This window comes from Euprymna scolopes, chromosome 24 (assembly GCF_053919585.1).
Source record: "Euprymna scolopes isolate OS-2025 chromosome 24, ASM5391958v1, whole genome shotgun sequence".
Classification (NCBI taxonomy): domain Eukaryota; kingdom Metazoa; phylum Mollusca; class Cephalopoda; order Sepiida; family Sepiolidae; genus Euprymna; species Euprymna scolopes.
This window is the reverse complement of record NC_136505.1, coordinates 34,613,418-34,638,737: the sequence shown is the minus strand read 5'-3', so window position 1 is coordinate 34,638,737 and position 25,320 is coordinate 34,613,418. Positions and strand designations below refer to the sequence as shown.

General features: G+C 33.9%; 1 protein-coding gene across 2 annotated transcripts in view; it reads left to right on the top strand.

The window, feature by feature from the left end:
- The window catches only part of LOC145246655 (neuronal acetylcholine receptor subunit alpha-10-like), a 1,821,427-nt gene that overhangs the window by 1,786,154 nt on the left and 9,953 nt on the right, over positions 1 to 25,320 (top strand). The gene's annotated exons all lie outside the window — the stretch shown is intronic.

Here is a 25,320-nt window from a genome sequence, read left to right as displayed (position 1 = left end):
TAAAATAAGCTGATTACAAAATTAAGATCCACAATTATCTTCGTAAAATACTCAGTCATTATTCTGTAACTCAGAATGAAAATATATTTGTAATGTTAAAATTACAATACGTTGTATCTGCATATAAAAACGTTAGAAATTTAAAACGCGTACAGTATATATATATATATATATATATATATATATATATATATATATATATATATATATATATGTGTGTGTGTGTATGTATATATATGTGTGTATATATATATATAATTTGAGGTTGCTACTTTTCAAAAGTAGGGTAACCAATGTAATATAACGAGGTTTATACAAGAGTCCTCAATACGGAAGTAGAGCAAGTTACATTTTGAAATTGTCTTTACATAAGCAGTAATTTTTGCTACACAGTCATGAGCATGTTTCGATCTTCTAGTGTTTAGCAACTAGAGACCTCTTCAGGAAACAATCCTTATTTACGAATTGATAATTCCGCTTTCGTAAATAAGAATTGTTGCCTGAAGAGGTCTCTAGTTGCTAAACACTAGAAGACCGAAACATGTGTAACTATATTAATGTTCTGGTGAGGAAGCATGGATGATAACCTCATTTCAGTTCATTCTTAAACTAATAAAATATTTCCCCTTTTCCGTCACTTAAATTAATACTTTTCTTTCATTCATTAATGAAGGCAATTTCGAATAAATATAAAAAAACGGTATTCATGCGGAATAAGAATCGTGTTAGAGTCGGAATTTTCCGGGTAGTTTTTCATAAAACGACAAAAAGTGACTAAACGCTGATCTAATGTAATGTATTTTGTTATCCAAAGATTAAATAATTTGTACGTGATTTATGAGTGGATTTCCTTAACTTGACATTTCAAATTTCACAAAAAGCCGAAAGTATTTATTTCCTAATTACTAAACGTTTGCGCAAAAAAATTAAACATGAAATTTCCGTTCGGCACCTTCTGACGTTTTACGCTAACTGCCCGGCAATTTTCGATTATGCCACGGTTATTATTCGACATGAGTACCAATAATTTCTATTTCGATCATTTATATATTTCATATGTGTACGTTTTGTAGGTCCTTATATTTTTGGTAAAATAACGATTAGTAATCTACATATGCACTCTTATATAAAGTCACTTTGTGTGTGTGTGTATGCGTGTGTGTGTGTGCGTGTATGTGTGTGTGAGTGTGTGCGTGTGTGTGTGTCTGCGCGTGTGTGTGTGCGTGCATGTGTGTGTGTGTGCGCGCGCATGCGTGTGCGCGCGCGTGCGTGTGTGTGTTTGAATTACTGACCCGTAGGTTCCGAAACGGCTGAGCCTATCTTTTGCAAATTTCACACGAGGGTAATGTACATGCCTGGCAGTGTCATTTGATATGTTTTGTGCAGAGATTCATCCGTTATGTATCGAAAATCGAAAAAGTCCGGTTTTAAAAATAGTCTTTTCTCTCTTATAAATAAAATAAACATGATGAATTTTTTACAGAGGACTATTTTACGTTACACCGGCCAAGGGATATAACAAAATCTCAGCAAATCATTTATTTAAAAAAAAAAATTGTTGGCATCTGGACATATAGCTCAGTAGTAGAGCATTGGACTACAGATTGGATGATCCCCAGTTCAAACCAGGGTGTACCTCACCATTTTATTATTATTTTTTTAGTATTAATAAGACTAATTTAGATAAAAGAAGATGTACTATATAAAATCGCCGCAAATAATTTCTTCGTTTGCATATTTTAAAATTAAATTTATTCATCAGAAATTACTTTTCCAGGGCAATCATCGTAAATCTTTAATATCAACTGACATAATATTGTAAACAAACACAGACGGAATTTGATGAACGACATTATTAATATTTTTTTTATTTTTTCATTTGATTTTTTGTTTTTTTTTTGGGGGGGGGCACCAGTCAAAGTATTCTCGTAATGCAATCTGCATAAATTAAAATATCATGTTTAAGGATATTGTACGACCGAGCAAAGCAGAGCATCCAGCTGGTTATTCATAGTTTTAAAAATAGCTTTAACCTTTTCGGTCACCTAATTATTAAATCATGTAAATATTTTATTATTCTATATTACGTATTTTACTTCAAATCATACAATCAACAATAGTCATTAATTATTGTATTTCATGTGCCTAATTTTTTTACATATTAACACACGTTTTCTGTATATTTGGGTGCTTTCGGGTGCTCTTATATTTCTATATTCTCCTTCACTTTTTTGTTAAGATTTAATAGATACCTAACAAACCATTCAATGTGTTTAGCTTTCGCGTTTTTTAATAAATAATATGACTACATTCATTTATGATTATGCACCAATTAAGTAGAGTTTACTTTGTTTACGACGGGACGTCTTTACTTAATAAGTTATAGTTTGTACCATTGTTCTACCTAATAACTCCGGTACATGTGGTCTGCTAGTATATATATATATATATATATATATATATATATATATATATATATATATATATATAATATAAAGCTGAATGTGTGTGTACGTGTGTGTGAGTGTGTGTGTGTATGTGTGTGTGTGTGTGTCTGGTCACGAATAGGCTCCTTTATGGTTGACTATTTTAAACAACTGATTGCATATAATGATAGAAGATGTATCGAGACACAGGAACGGATGTGTTTGATCTGGCAGAACGGTGGTTCATTAAAAATGTGGGCTCTGCGTTCGCGCCTGGCTCACAAAGTATGGAAATAAAATTTAAAAAATTAAAAAAAAAAACGTTTACAAGTGTTTTTGATATAGATGTACATAAGAATACTTTGATAAGTATGTTCTAACTTAAATAGGGATGGTATGATAAAATTGTGGGGTGTGCGTTCGCGCCTGGCCTCCATGGAATGGAAATAGACACAAACTTTAATAAAGACTTTTCATATCTATCTGCGTAAGTATACTTTGATAATTATGTTTCAGTTTGAAGAAATATGGTATAATAAAATTGTGGGGTCTGCATTTGCGCCTGGCCTCCATAGAATGGAAGTACACAAACTTTAATAAAGACTTTTCATATCTATCTGCGTATGTATACTTTGATAATTATGTTTCAGTTTGAAAAAATATGGAATAATAAAATAATGGGGGTGTTCGTTCGCACCTGACCTCCATAAAATATGTCACAAAGTTTAACAAGTTTTTTTTTAATATAGATCCACAGAATATTGTGATAAGTGTTTCAGTGTGAACAGGTATAGTATAATGAATTATGGGATTTATCTATTTTATTTTTACTTTCATCATATTTTGCTTTGGTTTTGATACCCCCAAATTCAACCCAAATTTATAACCCTTCCTTTTCATAACCTATCATACTTTCATAAATCAGAGTCCATTTTCTGTAGGCTGTTTTTGAACCCAGTAACTACGGGTACTTTTGCTAGTATATATATATATATATATATATATATATATATATATATATATATATATATATATATATATGATTAGTTTTTTTGGAAAAAGAATTCCAGCAGAGTGCTCAATTAAAAGGAAAATCCAAATTTCAAGAGCGTACTTATATTTTGTGTACAGAAAGTTGTTAGTTGAGACAGGTCATTGGTACCGTCGGTTTCAAGCCCGATAATAAGTCCCGTTTAAGGTATCCTTATCGAGCTCTCTTCAGCCAATATTCGTCTATCTTATAACCGGAAGTGTGAAGTATATATACCTCGCGAATCCACGTTCAAATCTCGTTTTGTTTAACCCCCCCCTTTTTTTTTTTTTTTTATCTATCTATCTATCTATCTATCCATATATATATATATATATATATATATATATAGATATATATATATATATATATATATATATATATATATATATATATCGGGTAATGTAATACCTAATTTTCAACTTTGAATTATTTAAATTTAAGATCTAATTTCGAAAAAATGTTTTTTTTATATGAATCGATTTCAATTTGAACCCCATTTAATTTTAAAATCTCTTTCCTTATGTATAAAAACTTTAAAATCTGTATTGGTATCGGTTAAAAACTTAAAAATTCGTTTAATTATATCGAACATTTAAAAATTTCCAAAAATACGTTTAAAGTTTTAAAAAATATATTTTTAATTATATCGAATCACGTTTAAAAATTTCGAAATACGTTTAAAAATTATTTTTTAAAAACCCAAATCTTTCAAGGTTTGGGGAAGTGAGTATTTATCTATCCTAAGTGATTTCCCTAGTTTATTAACATTATTATATTTTTCTATAGTTTTAAATTCGAAATAGATTATAAATTACATTTATAAAATATGATTTTTATATATATATATATATATATATATATATATATATATATATATATATATATATATATATATGACATTAATTAAAAATCTATAATATAATTGCTATTAAAATCCAAGTTTACCGACTAATTATTTATGTATTTACAATTTTTTTTCCTTATATATATATATATAAAAACAACATCTAAGTGTTGTTCTTTTCATTGATCCAATTTATTAGGAGACCCTTCCTTCTATGTATGCAACTTTTCAAAGCTTCACTCCTCACATTTAAACATTTTATTTTTGGGTCATGAATGGACCGGAGGATGTAGTATTTCTCTGCGTTACAGAGTGATATATATATATATATATATATATATATATATATATATATATATATATATATATATATACTTAAATAAAATGGGTTAAAAGATTCCAACGAAAGAAAGATGTATATTTAAATAAGGGAGTAGTCACCAACAATGTGTATTTTTTAACATTATTTTATTATCCCGTGTCTTGGTTTTTCATTGAGAATTATGTTTGGATCATTGTAATAATGTTTTTAAGTCATTGAAATCGTTTTTACGCGCGTTTCAGACGTTCTGTGAAGCGTCCTCGTCAGAAATTATTTTCAAATGTGTTGGAGGTGTAAAAATGGTTATTTTCGTAGTTTATTTGAAGTGTTTCCAAGGGGTGGAGGCTTGTAAGTTTCTATTATTCATTGGCATGTTCAATTTTTATTACTCTTTTATTGGGTTTGTCCAGGCTGCTGACCTGGCTGTAGTCACTCTCTCTTTCTGCTAATGTTTTTTTTCTTTTCCTTTAGGGTGGGGTATGGTGTGTGTGTGGGGGGGTTGTGTGTGTGTGCGTGTTTGCGTTTATTGGTTTGAGAATGTGTATCCTGTTTTATAGTATTATGAGGTTATTTTCTTCCTTAGGAAGGTGACTGTGATCCGAGGTCGTTACTAATGTGTATGCGTGAGGAGGGGGGACCAGCTCTTCTGAAATAAGGGTAGGGGTGCTTTCATTCTATTTTGATATTTATTTTTTGGATTCTTGGATTTTAGTATTGTGATTTTTCGTTTTAGTCTTTTCGGGTATTCCTTATATTATGTTTGTTTAGAAAGAGGGGTGTATTTAAAATATGTATAGGGGATTTTTTAATGTTTGTATTTAGTTGTCTCCCCGTGTGGGTATAGCCAGACTTAGAATCGGTTCCTAGTGTGGGGGAGATTTTGTTCCCCAGAAGGGGGGCAATTGGAGGGGGTATATGTATGGGAGGGGGGTGATAGAAGGGATGATAGTTGTTTCAGTCATGAGGGGGTTCTCCTCCACTGACTGAGGAGGGGGCGAGGTGTTGGAACAGATATTATGCTATGGTTCTAGGTGTTTCCTAGTGTTGTTGGTTTCGAGATTAAGTAGGGTTGGTATTGTTCAGTGTGTTGTATTAGAGATAGGAGTGTTATGTCTGTGTGTGATCGTATGCGCGCACGTGTGTGTGTTTTAATGTGTCGGTTCTGATTTATGTGTGGGTGTGTATATGTGTATGTGTATGGATGCGCATGCGAGTGTACCTTGCATTTCATGTTTTTATGTGATGGCATTAGGCTCTGTTCAGTTCAGGAGTGAATCTGGTGATGAAGTTTTTTTTTCCTGTGTAAGTAAATAAAAATAATTGTCTGTTTGGAAGATTGGCATTATTTTGAAGCTGTTTCCACTGCATGTGTGTACGTGTTTTAAAACATAGAGGTGTCTGTTATCTGCAATTTTGATGTTGCTGTTATGTAAGGCCACTCTATTGCTGAAATTTTTGTTAGTGCCTATGTAGGATTTGTTGCATGTTGTGCATCTTAGTGCATATATTACATTTCTGGAGGTGCAATTTAGATCCTTTTTTATTTTGAATGTGTGTGCTGGGTTTTTGAATGTGTATGTGTTACCTTCTATTATTATGTCACATACTCCACTTTTGTAACCCCTTTTGTAGTATGTGGGACGAGTTTTGAGGAAGTTAGGATGTGTTTTAAGTTTTTGGGTTGGCGTTTGCTTTTTATTATTTTTGTTGTTTTAAGTATGTTGTTTAGTTTGTCGTTCTGATTGAGGAGGATAAGGTTTTTTGTTATCTGTGTGAATAGTTCTGGGGTTTTTGTGTTGTGTGTAGAGACGTATGCTAGAATTTGTTCTTTGTTGTGTTCTTTTGGGGTTCTTAGTTGGTCTATTGGAATTTTTTCAGCCAGTTCAATACCTTTCTGTATTAGTGGTAGTGGGTATCCTCTTTTCCGCAGTGTTATTTGTAGTTCATTCAGTCTAGTTGAACGGAGGTGTCTGTCTGTTCCTATGGTGCAGACTCTACGTGCTAGGGAATAGGGTATTGATTTTAGACAGTTTTTAGGATGTTGGCTTTTGAAGTGGAGGTATTGTTGAGTGTCTGTGGGTTTGTGGTAGATGTCTGTGATTATGTTGTTGTTTTTATTGTTACTAGGATGTCTAGGAAAGGTAGTTCTGTGGGGCTTTGTTCTAGTGTGAAGTTTATTTTTGGGTGTAGATTTTGTAGCAAAGTGTGGAGTTCTTTGATATTCCCTCATGAGGTTCTCCAGAGGATAAAGCAGTCGTCTAGGTATCTTTTCCAAGATTTTATGAAGAGTGTTTTTATATTGTGCCCGTACTTTTGCTCTATCCTTTCATAAAGGGTCTCTTCTAGGAAGGCGAGTGTAAGGGTGGCATATGTCGGTGTCATTTTGGTACCCATTGCTGTGCCTAGTATTTGGATGTAGTTGTCTTTATTGAATTGGAAGGAGTTGTTATTGAGGATTATGTCGATGCTATCAATCACGAATTGTTTATTGAATCTGGGGTGTAAAGTCTGTGTATGTTTGTCAATCCAATATGTGATAGCTTCTTTTCCTAGATTGCGTGGGATGTTGCTATATAGGCTGCTAACATCGAATGTGGCTAGTATAGTCCCATCGTCTACTGTTTGTGGTAGGGAGCTAAGGAAGTGTGTGTTATCTCTTACAAAACTTCTGACTAGATTGGTGAAGCGCTGTAATAGTATATCTATTAGGTTGCTAAGTCTGCTTGTTGGGCATGATGGCCCTGCTACTATGGGTCTGAATGTGACGTCGTTGGGGTTTTGGGTGCTTATGTATTCCGACTTTTGTATGTTGATTGCATGTCTTACCTGGTTAGATTTGTGTATTTTGGGTAGCCCATAGAAGATGTTTGTTTTTGTTGTGAAGTTTGTAAGGAAGTCTTTTTCTTTTTTAGTTAATGTACTATTGTATGTTGTGCAGAGTTTTGTTATTTTAGATATGGTTGTGTCGTCTATGTTAGAGCTAATTGGTTTGTAATAATTTTCGTTCCCTAGTGATTCTAAAAGTTTTGTTTTATAGAAGTTCTTATTCATTATAACTACTGCACTACCTTTGTCTGTTTCCTTTATAATTAAGTTGTTATTGTGTTGGATTTTTTTAAGTGCTTGATTTTTTTTTTCGTGTTAGATTACTGGTGGGGTTTTATTTTTGTTGGGGGTTGAGGTTCCAAAGCGTTTCAAAGAAGATATTTCGTTCTTTTGTGTTGTTATGTTTGTTGGGGAAGTATGTTAATTTGTTTTTTACTAGAGAGTCGTCTGTTGTGTTATCACTGTCGTTAAGTATATCTATGAGTCTAAATTTGCGTTCAAATTCTTTGAGGTCTTTCTTTAACTCTGCTATGTTACTTCTGGGAGTTGGGCAGAATTTGAGGCCTGGTTTTAGTACTTCAATTTCGTCCTTTGTAAGTGTCTCTGTAGATAGGTTGATGACTTTGGTTTTTTTGTTGTCTAGTTTGGTGTTGTTATTTTGTGAGGGATTCCTAAAAAATGATTGTGGGGGTCTTTAGTTCCGTTGATTCGGTTGGGAGGTTGGTTGTGTCGTTTTGTAGGGATGTATGGGTTATGATGGTACCTGGGGTATTCGGATTGGTTGTGTTTGTGTGGGGGGTATTAATAATAAATACTTACAAGCCTCCACCCCTTGAAAACACTTCAAATAAACTACTAAAATCACCATTTTTACATCTCCAACACATTTGAAAATAATTTCTGACGAGGACGCTTCACAGAACTCTGAAACGCGCGTAAAAACGATTTCAATGACTTAAAAACATTATTACAATGATCCAAACATAATTCTCAATGAAAAACCAAGACACGGAATAATAAAATAATGTTAAAAAATACACATTGTTGGTGACTACTCCCTTATTTAAATATATATATACACACACACACACACACACACACACATATATATATATATATATATATATATATATATATTTATATATAGGCTACCCAGCATTGCCCCGTCGTAAAATTTGCATAATTTTATATTTGGATTAATGCAGAATTCTTATTTATTATAAACAGAAACATCGTGGGTATTAAACGTAAAGTTAAATTCCCTTAAAAAATAAGTCAAACTGGAAATAAACTGAGACATGTGCACGCGAGTATTATTTTTTTCACTTCTTGTAAGTAAAAAATATACTCGAGCTGAGATCGAAACCAAAGCCTAAAGACAGTGAGTCAAGTACGATAACCATTAGAACAGCTTGCCACGTCCTTTTAAAAAATAATTTACAAACCTAGTTGTTAATGGCATAAAGAAGCTGTCATATTTGGCGACCGCAAGCTTTGTAATCAGATTTTGGGCAAAAATTTGGCTGCCAAGAGGTCGGAGTTGAAAGAGTTGACCTTTGCAGACTGTACCATACTCCTCCGCCAATTTTGGGTCCACACACTTGAAATTTTAGATGTAGGTTATCTGGACATGAGTCAAACTTGTTAATACAAACAAACAGATGTACACAAAGTTATGACCAATACATATTGCTCGAGCAAAGCTTGGCTGAACTGCTAGTATATATATATATATATATATATATATATATATATATATATATATATATATATATGGGGGGGATGAGAACAGTTCTAGCTGTGTACATGCATATCACTGAAAATGGAGACGTACTATGTCGCGTACTTTATATTTAAAAGTTTGTTGCTATGAATAGTTAGTATGTGAATACAATTGGACTAGTTCTAAGTCTCTAACTACCTTTAAGGAAGCAATTATGTTTATCAAATACGTTATACAATGAAATTAATCTATTGATAAGCGTTTCTATAATAGATAATGATATAATAAGCAGAATACATAGAATGTCCACCGAATGGGGAACATATTTAATAAACAAATAAGTTTTACTGAATAGCACAAAATAATGACTTTTCTAGAGAAAAATCAATGACACTTTTTTATTGCAAAGGAATTACCACTCGAGTAGAAGGATTAATAAGTACAGTATTCAATGCAACAATATCGAAGTAATCGTTAGTAGTGGAAATTTGGTAACTCATCAAGGATTTGTTCAGAATAGAGTTCCACAGGCGTGCAATTATAAGAAAGAAACGTTCTACATAGAATCTACGTTTAGGGTTTTGCACAGATAAAGAGTGGGGGGAATTGTTGATAGTGATTCTTGCATATATGTAAATTTGATTAATACATGAAATACTTTAAATTATCTGGTTCTTTGTTATACGGTTATACCAAAAATGTACGACTAAAAATTGTGTATGATCAATGTACAACCAATTGCCGCTGTTGGTGATTTAAGCAATTTCGACACAGGCGAACACGCAGAAAATGAGTTTACTAACATTTCTATGAAAATAGTATCTATTGAATTTGAAATATAGAACTGACTCAAATAAAATAAATCAATAAGTACCAATAAATATTCAGAAAGTAATATTGTGCTACATACTTCAATGTAAATAATAAAATCGCATTCTAAGAGACAATCCAAGGTAACTGATCAGCGGCTTGGTTCCCACCAGTTTTGGCAAATGGCAAATAGGATCCTGAACAGAAGTGTGCGTTCTATCCCAACCATTATCAATGGACCAGAGGTCATCTCGTCAGCGTCAGACAAGGCCAAACTATTTGCAAAGAACTTTGCAGCTAATTCTACCCTATGCGACGAAGGCCATTAACTCCCCATATTTCCTCCTATAACACAGAACAAGCTAGGTAACATACAAATATCCGTGCATGAGGTCGCCAAGCTAATCAAGAACCTAGATTCCAGTAAAGCAACTGACCCTGATGGCATCCCAATTATAGTGTTAAAAAAGCTTCAACCAGAACTTGCTCCCATACTTACGAAACTGTTTAAGCGCTGCCTTAAGGAGAAGTGCTTTCCGACTCCCTGGAAGACTTCATCAGTTTGCCCTGTATTTAAGAATTCAGGTGATAAGTCATCTCCCTCTCAGTAGAGACCAATAAGTCTCCTGTGTGTCATGAGTAAGTTGCTGGAATCCATATTGAATAGAGAAATAGTCAACCACCTCAGCAGGAATAACCTTCTTAGTGACACACAATATGGTTTCCGCTCTGCAAGATCTACCGCAGATGTGCTGATGGTTATATCCCACAGGATTAGTGAATCTCTTGACAAAGGCTTCCTTTCTAGGGCAATTGCTCTTGACATATCAAAGGCCTTCGACAAGGTATGGCATAAGGGTCTACTTCACAAGATTTTCAGCTACGGTATAACTGGAAATGGTTTCTCAATCATTAAATCATTTCTCTCCGATAGGCTCATAAGAGTAGTGGTAGATGGATAAAAATCGGAGGCCTGCAATATAAATGCTGGAGTCCCTCAGGGGTCAATCCTAGGCCCTAATCTCTTCCTGATCTACATCAATGAACTCCCTAAACACATACTTAAATCATTCGTTGACATCTATGCTGATGACACGACCATCTACGGCAACACATCAAAGGCTGTAAATGACAAAGTTCTCTCTGATTCTCTCTCCTCTGATCTCGAGCGCGTGGTTCAGTGGGGGAAGATGTGGCTGGTTACCTTTAATGCATCCAAAACCAAACTCCTATCCTTACATCATCAACGCTCTGATCCCCATCTGGCATCAATTGTGATGGATGGCTCTCGTCTGGGTGAGGCCCCGTGTTTTGACAAGCTTCTGTGTTTGACCTTTACTCCTGATCTGAAATGGAACACGTACATTAAGTCTGTTGCCAAGGTCGCTAGAAAGATGGTGGTATTCTTCTACCGCTCCAGAAGATATCTCACTACTGATGCAATTCTCTATCTATATAAAAGCCAAGTACGTCCAAAGATGGAATACTGTTGCCATATCTGGGCAGGAGCTGCTAAAAACAGCCTATCTTGCCTTGACAGAGTACAAAATAGACTTCGTGGCTTAGTGGGGGATGCTCTTTTCTCTACCCTGCAACCTCTCTCCTACAGAAGAGACGTTGCGAGCCTATCCTTGTTTTATCGTGATTTCCATGGCAGGTGCTCGTCTGAACTCCAATCTCTGGTCCCCCCTCGCCAATCTTTCACGAAAAACACCAGTCTAGCTGAATCCACTGTGAAAAAATTCTCCCACTCTATATCTGTGCCTAAATCAAAACGCGGATTCCATGAACAAAGCTTCTTTCTTAGAACTGCACGCCTGTGGAACTCTGTTCCGTCTGCCTGCTTCCCTCCGGACTACAACCTTGATGTGTTCAAGTCCAACGTTAACAAATTCGTAATGAACCGCCCCCTTAAGTAAACACTTCATCAAATCTCCACACTAACGTAATGTACTTGCAATAACCCTTATCCCTGAGTGGCTTCCGGGCCTTGATAAGTGGTGATCACTGTGTAAAAAAAAAATCGTTAATTCAATCCTTAAATCAAGAACCTCTTAGCAGACAATCTTTTATCTTTGCTCAGTTTCTTTCAAATATTCCCTTTTTATCTAACGTTTTGCTGATCTCATTCTTCAGTAAATCACCCCAGCAAAATTATTATGAATTCCTTTTTTACACAATCACAGAAATGTTCATATATTCTTATTAGGGCTATGAAAACAGAATATTCTTATCATTGTTTTGACTCTCGAGTATATATCCGACACAGACACAGTTAATCAACCGAGAACCACATCACACTTTATAAAAGGATATAAGATACAACGGATGCACACTCGAGGGTCAATACAATGAAAAGAATACGCTGTTGTCTGAGTTCTAATTATTATTATAATGATATTCAGAAACGATGCCATATCAAAGGGCGGTCCCTCTAATATTCTTTTTCAGTGGTTACCAGATTGGCATTTTGAAAGCCAAATTTAACGAATTTAGTCTATTTTAAGCAGTTTGGCTTTCCAAACTTAAAATACGCTTAAATATTATATTTTAATTCATGCAGATTTCAGATGTATTATTAGAGGGGCAATACTGTATTGATTATAAAATTTTATTCAATAGATAGTAGTGATTCCAAAGGTAAATAAAATATGACTTGAGAACTATTAGCTAGAATGAAACCCGATATCTTATTTGTTACCGTCTAAGTCAATAAAATAATAACGTTGGTATTAATATATATTTTAGCATGCGTAAAAATAACATGTTTAGTTAACTTACGCCTGACCAGTTTCTATATTTGTTTTTAAATTTGGACCCCTCAGCAACTATTTTTACCGGCTAAAAACGAAAACGAATTTGGTTCACTGGCTCATATCCTTCATATATTGTTTCAAGTATGTAGACCAAAAATTGACAACTAAAAAAGTCTAGTAGACAAACAAGCAGAAGGTCAATACACATATATAAACACACACACAACCGTATATATTGTATTTGATACTTTTTAGGGATTCGTGTAATCACAGTTAGTACTTATGCACAATATGGTATTTTAATGAAGGTTCATAGATGTATGCTTAAAAGGGGTAGCCCTGTAGTTGAGAATTATTAATCTAAACATGTATACCGCTTCAGTAATCGATTAGCTTATTTAGAAAATAGTGGCTTTGTAAAAACTAGAATCTATGCTGAGAAAGCAGACCAATTGATATTCTGCAGACGATATGATTATTTCAACTAATAGCTTTTCTGGTGAGTTAGTTTATATGTCTAGAGATTAAACAGCCTATACTTCTCAAGTTGTATCCGTGTAGCTCAAATTGAACGATAATTTGATGCTTATATATACATATATATATATATATATATATATATATATATTGTTTAAAATATACTTCTCCACTGACAGGTGTATCGTCGTCTACGACTCATCAGAGTGGTTTAATCTAACTAGATTTGAAATCGAGACCCCATGGTTAGAAGCCTAAACGTCTACCCCTGGGCTATCCTGCGATACTGCTCGATGTATCGCGATTTATGTAGATGTTAATTATTGTTTGCGATACGTTTTGAATTAATTCAATTATTTATACAAAAGTGTGTTTTTACCTAAATGCGAGTGGGGAAAATTTTTGATGTTTCCAATTTGGCACCCCCAAATGGGGAGCAGCATATATATTGTTTAAATATAATTATCCACTGACACATGTTTCGTTGTCTACGACTCGTCAGAGTGGCTAAATCTAATGAGATTCAAAATCGAGACTCTATGGTTAGAAGCCTAAACCTCTACCCCTGGGTTATCTGGCGTGAATGCTGGATGTATCACGTTTTATGTATGTGGTATTTATTTGTTTTTTTTGCGATACTTTTGAATGAATTCAATTATTTATACGAAAGTGCATTTTTACCTAAATACAAGTTTGAAATGAGAATTGACAAAACTCTTAGAAGCACCTTTAATAAAATTAAAAACTCTTTTGAAATATGCAAAGATGCAAAATTTTGTTTTTAAAATATCAATTTTTTAAGACTTGAAATGTTTTTGATTAATATCGGATAGTAAAATACCCATTCCAGTAAAAGGTTAAAATATTTTAATACCAAATTTGGCGAATGTGACCTATTTTAGTAGCTTAGCCTTAACGCATCACATTTGGCTGTTTTTTAAGCGTAACGTTGGAACTAACTAAAGAAGAAACATTCAGAATAGTATATACATAATACACGAAAACGAGGCCACAGCAAAGGAAGGGCACTCTCGTATTTTTGTCCAGGCTTGCTGTATTGGCATTTAAAAGGCTCGGCAGTGTTGAAATAAATTTATAATAAGACTGGGCTAAGTTCTTGCTGCAATTTTATTTTAAATCTTATGTATGATCTGTTTAACATTTAGGTCTCCCACCTGAGATTTCCGACAAAAATTATTTTATCGTTTAGGAATATTATGTCACTATTTTAAGAAATAAACATTCTTAAAAGATATGAAAAAGTCGCTCAGCAAGCCTTCTGTGCGAGATCGTAACTTCTTGTTACTTGCTCTCTATGAGATTGTCTGTGTTAAACGTTAAGCTTTATTAATGTTAAAATTTCCCTGAATTCCTGGCAAAGAACGGTGGCCCTGAGTTATGTCCCTTGCTAATGAAGTCAAAGATGGCTTCGTAGTGGGGGTTCGAATTCTTTGACCAGTGTTGATCATCTTCTGCATTGATGATTGCATGAGCATACAACACTAGTGCATGGAAGTATTAAAACATTTATTAATAACATACCCCCATACACACATATATATATATATATATATATATATTATATATATATATATATATATATATATATATATATATATATATATATATATATATATATATATATATATAAAGCCGCCCAGTATCTGTACGCAATGTCTCGGGATGGTCAACTTGAAATATATTACTTAAAGTGACCTAATCGATATAATTATAAAATTCAAATGACCTTGTAACGAGTGATGTTACCCACTTTCCGGTTTACGACATCAGGTTGCGCATGCGCGCATAAGCATCAACCCATAACAACGTAAACAAATAAACACAAATCGCTTCTTTTGCAGATTTTGACCTGCGCACTTAAATATTAACGTTATTATTTCGAAATTATTATCTAATATGGGAAGAGTGGGAGTGTTTTGCAACTATTCTTTATTACAACTATACTGTCGCTATTTTCCTAAAACTAAACAACTTTAACCCGTTGACAAACATAAAAACAATTGTAGTAAAGATAAGACTACTACTACTACTATTACTACTACTATCTCTATCCGTCCCTTTTCCTTCCTTCTTTTTTATATTTTTTTTACATTTCTAGATACAAAATAGTTGTGTGAGAACAATGAATTTGTTGACACATATACTAATCTGTTTCAATATAAGTTTTATTTTATTTTATTTATTTAAGTTTTATTTTTTTTTGCTTTAGGTTTTATTAATTAATTTTTTTAAAGATTTTAAGTTTCTATAACTTGGTTGAAGGATTCCAATATGGGTTTTTCATTTTTATATTTCTCATCGGTAGGTTCATGTGCGTTTTTGCTGCTAAGTGACTTTCGGCGTTCGATTCGTATGAAATCATGTTTAATTTTCGATTTTTGAGCGATTATTCGGAAAAATAGTAACTTTATACGATTAGAGAGGATTTTTTTCATGTTTGCGTGATCCGTCCGTGATTTTTCATTTTAATATACTTTTATAGAAATATTTCTGTTATGTAAAAAAAAAAAACTATTTTCTTTACGTCATAAGTGTCATGCTCATACATGAATTCCATAGCTAATATAACACACTGACCCAACGGGTCACGGGCAGTCTAGTATATATATATATATATATATATATATATTGTGCCTGATGGCTGTACATCTAAACAATATTGTATTAATGCAGGTGTATCCCAACGGTCGATTTTTTAACATTTATTTTTTTTTATATTCCTAAATGACCTCCTTCATAACATTTTGCCTCAGATGAGTATATTTGCTGATAAAACCACGCTCTATAATAGACATGAAAGTAAAATAAATATACATATATCCAAGGAACTAGCAAAAACCCTAGAGAGCGAATTTTAACCAGTAGTTTAATGAGGCTGTAAGTCAATGGACACATTTAATACTAAGGTTCTTTTCCTTTAGCAACTACAAATACGTTTCTCAACCACTGATTGCCACACACTACCTAAAAGCACATTTCTCTCCCACCGATTGCCACACACAACCTAAAAGCACATTTCTCAACCACCGATTGCCACACACTTCCTAAAAGCACATTTCTCTACCACCGATTGCCACGCACTACCTAAAAGCGAATTTTTCTACCACCGATTGCCACACACTACCTAAAAGCACATTTTTCAACCACCGATTGCCAAACACTACCTAAAAGCACATTTCTCAACCACCGATTGCCAAACACTACCTAAAAGCACATTTCTCAACCACCGATTGCCAAACACTACCTAAAAGCACATTTCTCAACCACCGATTGCCACACACTACCTAAAAGCACATTTCTCTTCCACCGATTGCCACACACACCCTAAAAGCACATTTCTCTACCACCGATTGCCACACACAACCTAAAAGCACATTTCTCAACCACCGATTGCCACACACTACCTAAAAGCACATTTCTCTACCACCGATTGCCACGCACTACCTAAAAGCACATTTCTCTACCACCGATTGCCACACACTACCTAAAAGCACATTTCTCTACCACCGATTGCCACACACTACCTAAAAGCATATTTCTCTACCACCGATTGCCAAACATTACCTAAAAGCACATTTCTCAACCACCGATTGCCACACACTACCTAAAAGAACATTTCTCAACCACCGATTGCCACACACTACCTAAAAGAACATTTCTCAACCACCGATTGCTACACACTACCTAAAAGCACATTTTTCAAACTTCAAAACCTAATAATCACAAGCATCATGAATTGTGCCAAATACATTGAGAACGTTGCTAAAGTTGCTGCAAAGAAGGCGGCTCCCTTTGTCCGTGCGAGAAAATTATTCACACCCGAAAGCACCCTACATCTTTCCAAACCACAATGCGCCCTATGCGTCGAGAATTGTTGCGACTCGTCCTGAACATCTGCCATTTTTCTTTTACTCTTAAACAGGGTCTAAAAAAGAGTCTCAAATATAATAGTTCCTGCACTATCAACAAAACTCCAACCACTGCCCCATCGCCACAATGTCACATCCCTGTGCCTGTTTGATAAGTATTTTAATGGAATGTGCTCTCATAAACTTACAGCACTCCTACCCCCTCGACGTACATACTCCCAACAAAACAGACAAGCAGGGAAATTTCACTACTATACCATTGAAGTCTCTAGATTCCGTAAAGCCATTTATTTTAATAAGATTTTTCCTCTGGAACTTTGGAATTCCCTCCATATTTTCTGTTTCCATTACTATATTAGTATGTACACGTTTAAATATAACATTAATAGACATCTCAATGCTCACCTGCCTACGATCCCAAATACTAGCCCTTTACTTGTAAGTCGCAATAAGTTTTGCTTAAGGTGAAAATGAATAAAAAAAAAGTAAAAAAATAAGAGACGATAAAAGCATTCTTGTGAATATTCAGCCTGAAAAAATAGAGTGGGCACCGGCCGAAATGTGATTAACAAACAGCATCGAGAATAGTACGAAACGAAATCTCTCTCTCTCTCTCTCTCTCTCTCTCTCTCTCTCTCTCTATATATATATATATATATATATATATATATATATATATATATATATATATATATATATATATATATATATGTAAAAGTGAAAGTGTCTGTGTGTGTCTGTGTGTCTGTGTACATTTTCCTACACATTAACTCTGTCAATTTTTAGTCTACAGACTCGAAATTTGATATACAGTGTACTGAGATTTGGGAAAATCTTTGTGATTGGTTTCCGGCCAGAAATTTAGCTGTTAAGGGATCAAAGTTCGACGATTTGACCTTTGAGAACTCTACCAAACTCCTCCGACAATTTTGGGTCTAAAGGTTTGAAATTTTTGATACAGGTTCCTTGGACATGGATCTAACTTAATAACTTGATTTGAGCCCAAAACAATTAATTTTAATCGGTCATAATAGAGGTCAAAGTTTTAAAAATTGACATTTTTTTTTTTTTTTTGCTCAGCATACACCTCCAAACACCCGGGCAACGCCGGGCTGAAATGCTAGTAATGCAGAAACTTGAAGTTGTTTAAATCATGGGTGTTTTTTATGGCCGAAGCCGAGTAGATTTTTGGCACACATCAAAAGACCGATGCAAACTATAAACTCGTCAGATTACGAAAAAGAATACATCATCAGATTGCGCATATTTTTTTTTGTGTGTGTTGTTGCCAAAAACAGTTTTATATAAATAAAAAGGAATTGCGTTACTTTTTTCATTCTTCTGAGATCAAAGAATATGTCCAACAGCGACCGTACTTATAGATTTAAAACTTGCATGACAGAATTAATATATATTTTGTGTTTCTGCGTTAAACTAGAAAACTGTTTGGCCGAAAATCAAAGGCTACCTATAGGGTTCAAAGCTCAGTCTGATCGCAAAAAAACACCAAAAACAAACAAAAAAATGAACATAAAATAAGAGTTATTAATACGTAAAAATATCAATGAAAACTATCATAGTGTATTTGTAATTCGCTAATCTCAGGGAAATTAAGAATTGCATAGATGTAACAAATCAAACACAAATTATCTGCCCTCTGAGATAAATATTATTTAAATAAATAAAACATAAGTTGTCTCCCCTTCAAACAACTCTGACGTGAATAACAAGCATAAAACGGATTCTTGAATCAAAATTAAAAGTGTACATTTAGATATTAGAAAATATATATTTATTTCGTCGCACTCTTGAACTCTTTAAATTTTCATGCCGCATTATTGAGCTCTTTAAAATGTCATGGCACACTATTGATCTCTTTAAATTTTTATGGCACACTATTCAGCTTTTTAAGTTTTTATGGCACACTATTGATCTCTTTAAATTTTTATGGCACACTATTCAGCTTTTTAAGTTTTTATGGCACACTATTGATCTCTTTAAATTTTTATGGCACACTATTCAGCTTTTTAAGTTTTTATGGCACACTATTGATCTCTTTAAATTTTTATGGCACACTATTCAGCTTTTTAAGTTTTTATGGCATACTATTGATCTCTTTAAATTTTTATGGCACACTATTCAGCTTTTTAAGTTTTTATGGCACACTATTGATCTCTTTAAATATTTATGGCACACTATTCAGCTTTTTAAGTTTTTATGGCACACTATTAGCTCTTAAAAATTTCATGGAATACTATCAAGCTCTTTTAATTTTTATGGCACACTATTGAGATCTTTAAATTTTCATGACACACTACAATCTCTTTAAAATTTCATGGCATACTATTGAGCTCTTTTAATTTTCATGGCACACTATTGAGCTCTTTTAGTTTCATGGCAAACTCTTGAATTCTTTAAATTTTCATGGCATAATATTAATCTCTTTAAATTTTTATGGACCACTATTGAGCTCTTTAAAATTTCATGTCACACTATTTAGCTCTTTAAATTCTCATTGCACACTATTAAGCTCTTTAAATTTTTTTGGCATACTATTAAGCTCTATAAATTTTCATGGTGCACTATTGATCTTTTTACATTTTTATGGCACACTATAGAGCTTTTTAAGATTTCATGGCACATTTTTTTCGCTATAAACTTTCGATGATACACAATCAACTCTTTAAATTTTTGCGGCAAACATATAACAAAAAATAAGTATTAATAATAAAAATATAGATCATAAAAGGACTTTTTCAAATTAATAAATCATATCAGATATTTATTACCGAATATTAATTTATAATTGGTTAAAATATTTAACAATTTCAACACATGATTTACTTTCGACAAACCTGACAAGTAGCAAACTTCCACCCCTTTATATACCGTAAAACGTTCTACGCAAATAGCTTCTTCCTTTGAACTGTTAGACTTTGAAATTGCCTCCTGGGTTCCTGCTTCTCTAACTGTACTGACATGCAGAAGTTCAAGTGTAATATGAACAGCTCTCTAATTCGCTACATAGTATCACTGTTAATTTGGTTCCAAATAGTTGCCCTTTATGACAAAGTGGCACTGCTCCTTGTTTTCGGGAGAAAAACCGTAAGAACAAATAACTTTATTTTTTTCCGTTTTTTTTATATTAAAACATCTGTATTATTTGAACAATATAATGTGCGTATTTTTAATACTAAGAACTCCGGTCGATATTAAATCTGTTTTACATCTATAACAACTGTGTAACGACCACCTATAACTACTTCGCGTCACAACAGTAATCATTCCAATAAGCACAGCACGGTCGTTGGGAACAGCTGAGTTACAGTAAGCAAACTAAATTTTCTGTAAGAAAAATCTAATACCACAATTTGAATCTGTCATGGACTTGTTCATTTTAATATGATATAACTTTGTATAGCCACATGTCTTGATAAATTCCCATTCACTTTGTATAGATTTAATGGATAACTGCCCTGGACAAGGGATGAAGCTACTTGGTGTAAGGAGCTAAAAAAATACTACTATAACTGCTATACGAATGATATCTGACCCAGAAAACAGCGACTCTTCCCCCTTTGTCAGAAACATCGCTCACAGAATGTGAGAACTAAAGGACAAAATAAGAGAACCGAAAGTTTCAATGCTGTCCGCTTCATACTCTTCATAGATTATATTTTATATCAGAAAATGTTGTTTGTTTCCATCTTCTAACCAATAGACACGTGTTATTTAATATAAGGTGAGTCACAGGAAATGGATGTGTATTCAAATGTTTGAAAACAGTTTCCTTCATGGGCTTCGCAGACGAGGAATCAATAGGGCATCAATGTGGTATCAACAAGATGGGGCACTACTCATATAGTGAAAGCGTCCATGACTGTTTTTCTAGCTGCATTCCCTAATCGTGTCATTTTACGCTTTGGAGATCTCCCGTGGCCTCCTCGATCATCCGATCCTTACATGATTTTTCTCAGTGGAGATTTTTGAAATCACACGTCTATGCTAAGAAACCTTGCACAATTGAATTGAAGACTGCAATATGTGAAAATATCCAAAAAAAAAAAATAGGTGAAGAAACTTTAGTGAAATTGGAGCTTAACTTAAGAAAGCGGCTTCAAATTTGTGCTCGTAAAAATGACCATCATTTGTCAGACATAATTTTTCGCTTCCAAATATTCCATAATGGCATAGTTTAGTAAATCTTTTTATGTACATTATAAAAGTTTTGTTGAAATTTTCGCAGTTTTGTTTTCTTTAAAATCATCCGTTTTCCATGACTTATGCTGTTGGTATATCTAATCTTCAGGTTTATCCTAAAATTACTTTAAAAACTGCGAGTATAGTTCATCATCGGGTTATTTCAACCGTCTTTGCGTTGTTGCTATACGACACTGTTATAACATTTCTTAAAGCATACGGGGCTACTATAATATCTTCACAGCACAGTATCCCTTTTCCTGTAGTTATGTTTCCACTGCTTATGGTCGTCTGTCATTGGGAAAACCATATATGCAGTCAGTAAAAATATGCTATTGGTTATTCCCCTTCGCAGATGAATTAGGCAAATCCTCGATGAACCGTGAAAATCGGAATACTCAAATTTGTGTTGATTCATGCTGATTAAATCCGTATTCAAATTGGTGAAACAGATATGAGTACATCCGGGTTCTTTTTACAGGAATATGATTGACCGGTAAAGCCATGAATACCGTCTGGTAGACAAGCTTGACGGAGATGTTGAAAGATACATTGAAAGTAACGCGTTAAAGAATAAACTATATCCAACTACAGACCGTATTTTGTAAGGTAACTTACTATATTACTCATATATATATATATATATATATATATATATATATATATATATGTATATATATATATTGCTCTAGATATTACTGGAAATGTAGCCAAAACCACTAAGCTATTTCAAACGAATACGTTCAGATGAATCGCATATTTATATCATATTTTGATTTAAAGCGAAATTGAGACTCAATACAAAACTCATATTAGAACAGTATTTTAAAGAACTAGAGAACACGGGTTTAGGCTGAGTTCTCGAAAATGCGAGTTCTTTCTAAAGAAGATAAAAATATTTTGGACAGATCATTGAGAGTAAAAATAGAAAACCTAACCTCCAAAGGTGGATTATATGAAGAACATGCCAACACCTGATAACGTCGTTTAACTTCAGTAAGGCAAGTTAGTGCATTATTACTCGAATATGTAGCAAAGAGCACTTCACGCTACTTCAAACAAATAAATCTCTTTCTCGGGAGATGTCACAAATTGCCCCACAAAAAAGATCACTCTAACAAACTTTCTGCACCCTCATTACATGCTTAATTAGCGATAAATTATAACCATCCAACTATCTGCAACGTCCAAATATTATTTGAATTATTCTAACCATTCATATCTTTCGACCAATGTAATCTTGGGTTGCTTCACGTCACATCCAATATAAGAGTAGTAGTTTAAATAATCCAAATAATCCAAATATCTTCATCTTAAAAGTTTCGAATACGGCATAATCACGTTGACACACCGGTTCCTTCTGGATCACCGATGCTAAGCAACGTTGAACCTTGTCAGTACTAAATGGGTGACCATTTGAGGCTTCCATGTACTAAATATGCTCTCCGCTTATCTCGGTATTGTTTCCAGTCGTCCTGGACTTCTTGCCACTGGACTCAAACAGTGCCGATTCAGGAGAGGTGTGGTTTGGGATTGCGCGACCCTTGCTTCACAATTACACGCGCAGCTGGCCCTATAAGAGTATCCTTTGTCTTTCGAGACTGAACGGAGACATCGAAAGTTCCGAAAATTACAAATATCAATTCATCTCTTAAAAAAAAAACTCAAACACGTATTACTATTGTTTCGTATGATATCTATGTACTTCTGTCGTGAATGCCTATATTTTCTTAATTCCTTGCTATTTCGATTAATAATTGGCCTTGGCTTGTTCCATATCTGAGTCGATATACTGTTAAGAGACCCATTTGTTTCACTCAGTGTTTCATGTTATCGCTTAGTTTTTTTTACTCGCATCCGTTGTCAGCATCAATTTAGGGTCCTGCCTGGTTTCCCTTAATTTGGTTCTCTCGATGACTATTAGTCGTATTCTTGGTCGTATTTTTTCTCCTTATTTTAATACTCCGGGGGTTCATTATTCTTGTTCTATTGAGTATATAATTGATGATTCCATCATGACAGCCAGGCGTAGCAACAAATAGGTCCATGACCTTTTTTATTATTTTTTAACACTTGTCAACGCTGCGAAACGCCTGATCGATGTGTCTATATGGTTCCTTTTGACCAGTGAAGCTCTTATCGACCACGCCATATTGCTCTAATGTGTTTAGTATAAACGTCTAGTGAAAGACACGCTCTGATCTCCAGTAAGCAGTCAGTATATATCTTATTTACTAGCAAAGTCTAAATAGGACACGACGTCGGTTTAACTTTGAGAAGTCTAGCTAGTCTAGTAACATTTGTGGTTTTAGCAAGGATTTAAAAAAAACTGCGTAAAAATGTAAAAAAAAGTGTTTTCGACTGCAGAATGATATATGCATGATATTTTTATGATGTCAAGACAAATTGTTTTGCTACCAGCAAGTTTTTTTGTTTTTTTTTTTTTATTTCGTGAGTTTTGCAACATCCTGGACAGTTATCTGAACGTCATTAAAATTAATGAAGTTCGTGCACTTATGCAAAGTCGATGCACACATGCAAATTCGGTTCACGAATAAGTGTGCAATGAAATCTAATCAAAGAACTTATGATTAGGGCTAGGAAAGATGCATATTCTTTTTATTGTTTTGACTATCGATCGTGTATTCGTTTATATCTTATATGCTTTTATATAGACTGATGTGGTTCTCAGTGCCTAACTGTGTCCGATATATACTCGTGAGTCAAAACAATGATAACAATATTCTGTTGTAATAGTCCTACTTATGATTTACGAGTTCAAATTGGGTCATTACGGCAAACATGAATTATGCTGAAGTTCAAATTAATGTCAACATATCTAGCACAGTTTTAGACACTGATTTTACTCTTTGATGATACGTACTTGACAATCCAACTGATTGGCTTTGTTGATGCCAAACTGAGATAGGTTCATGTTTAATCCTCCCAGGCTTTATCTTCTCTTTTTGTTTATTGTAAATCGCCCGATACACCTATACCGAGGAATGCCGACTGGGCTATTTATGAAATCTTGTAAGAAAGAGGTAATTGAATATATTTACCAGCTGGTTCGAGGCATTTTAATCAGGTTGCAATAACTTAGGCAAGGTGAGGTAAAGAGTAAGACAGTGGATTCAGAAGCTATGATCCAAGCAATAAAAGAAGGTAAGTAGGACTTGGTGAGCATTATGTGAGTTTGGTATCGAATGGACGAGTAAGGTTTAGTCTAGCGATGGTACGATTCCAATATTTTTCCCAATTCCGATAAAATTCCTTACCAAATTCTCGATTCTGATACAATTACCGATTCCGATTCTCTATAAATCTCTAAATATTTTACTATAAAAGTGTTATTTTGACCTGATTACTGTAAAAGCACATATAAATGGGATTGTGTTTTCTCAAACGTAAAAACACACTTGTGAGGGGGGGGTATAGAGACTTTAGTTTTACTGGGAGTTTAAATCAATAAATATTCATTATTTTATTATTACTACAAGCAGTGGAAGATGTTTCTTAAACCAAAATCCAATAAAAAAGGACACTTTAAGGAATCAGTTGTGGCATCGGAAAATAGGCTCAAACTTTTCCGATTCCAATACCCCAAAAAGCTCCGATTTTTGCGATTGCCGATTCCGATTAATCGTGCTAACACTTGTTTTGTCACATTACGATCTCGGGCAAAGCATGGTGGCAAAATATTTCAAAGTTCCTTTAGTCATTTTTTCTTCTATGCACAGCAAAACTATAACTTGGAAATGATTCTTATGCGATTCGAACCGTAAAATGCAACTATCCTACATCCTATATGAGCGCTTACTTCCCTGTTTAGAACTAGCTACAAAACACTGACAACTCTGACGTATTGTGTGGACCAAAATTGTTTACAAAATTATAATATTAATAAACTACTGGAATTATCTTTTTCCAAAAATAAATTTGCATCACATATTGTTTGATATGTAATTAAAATCTACCTAGCTAATACTAAATAAAAATATCAATTGAATTTT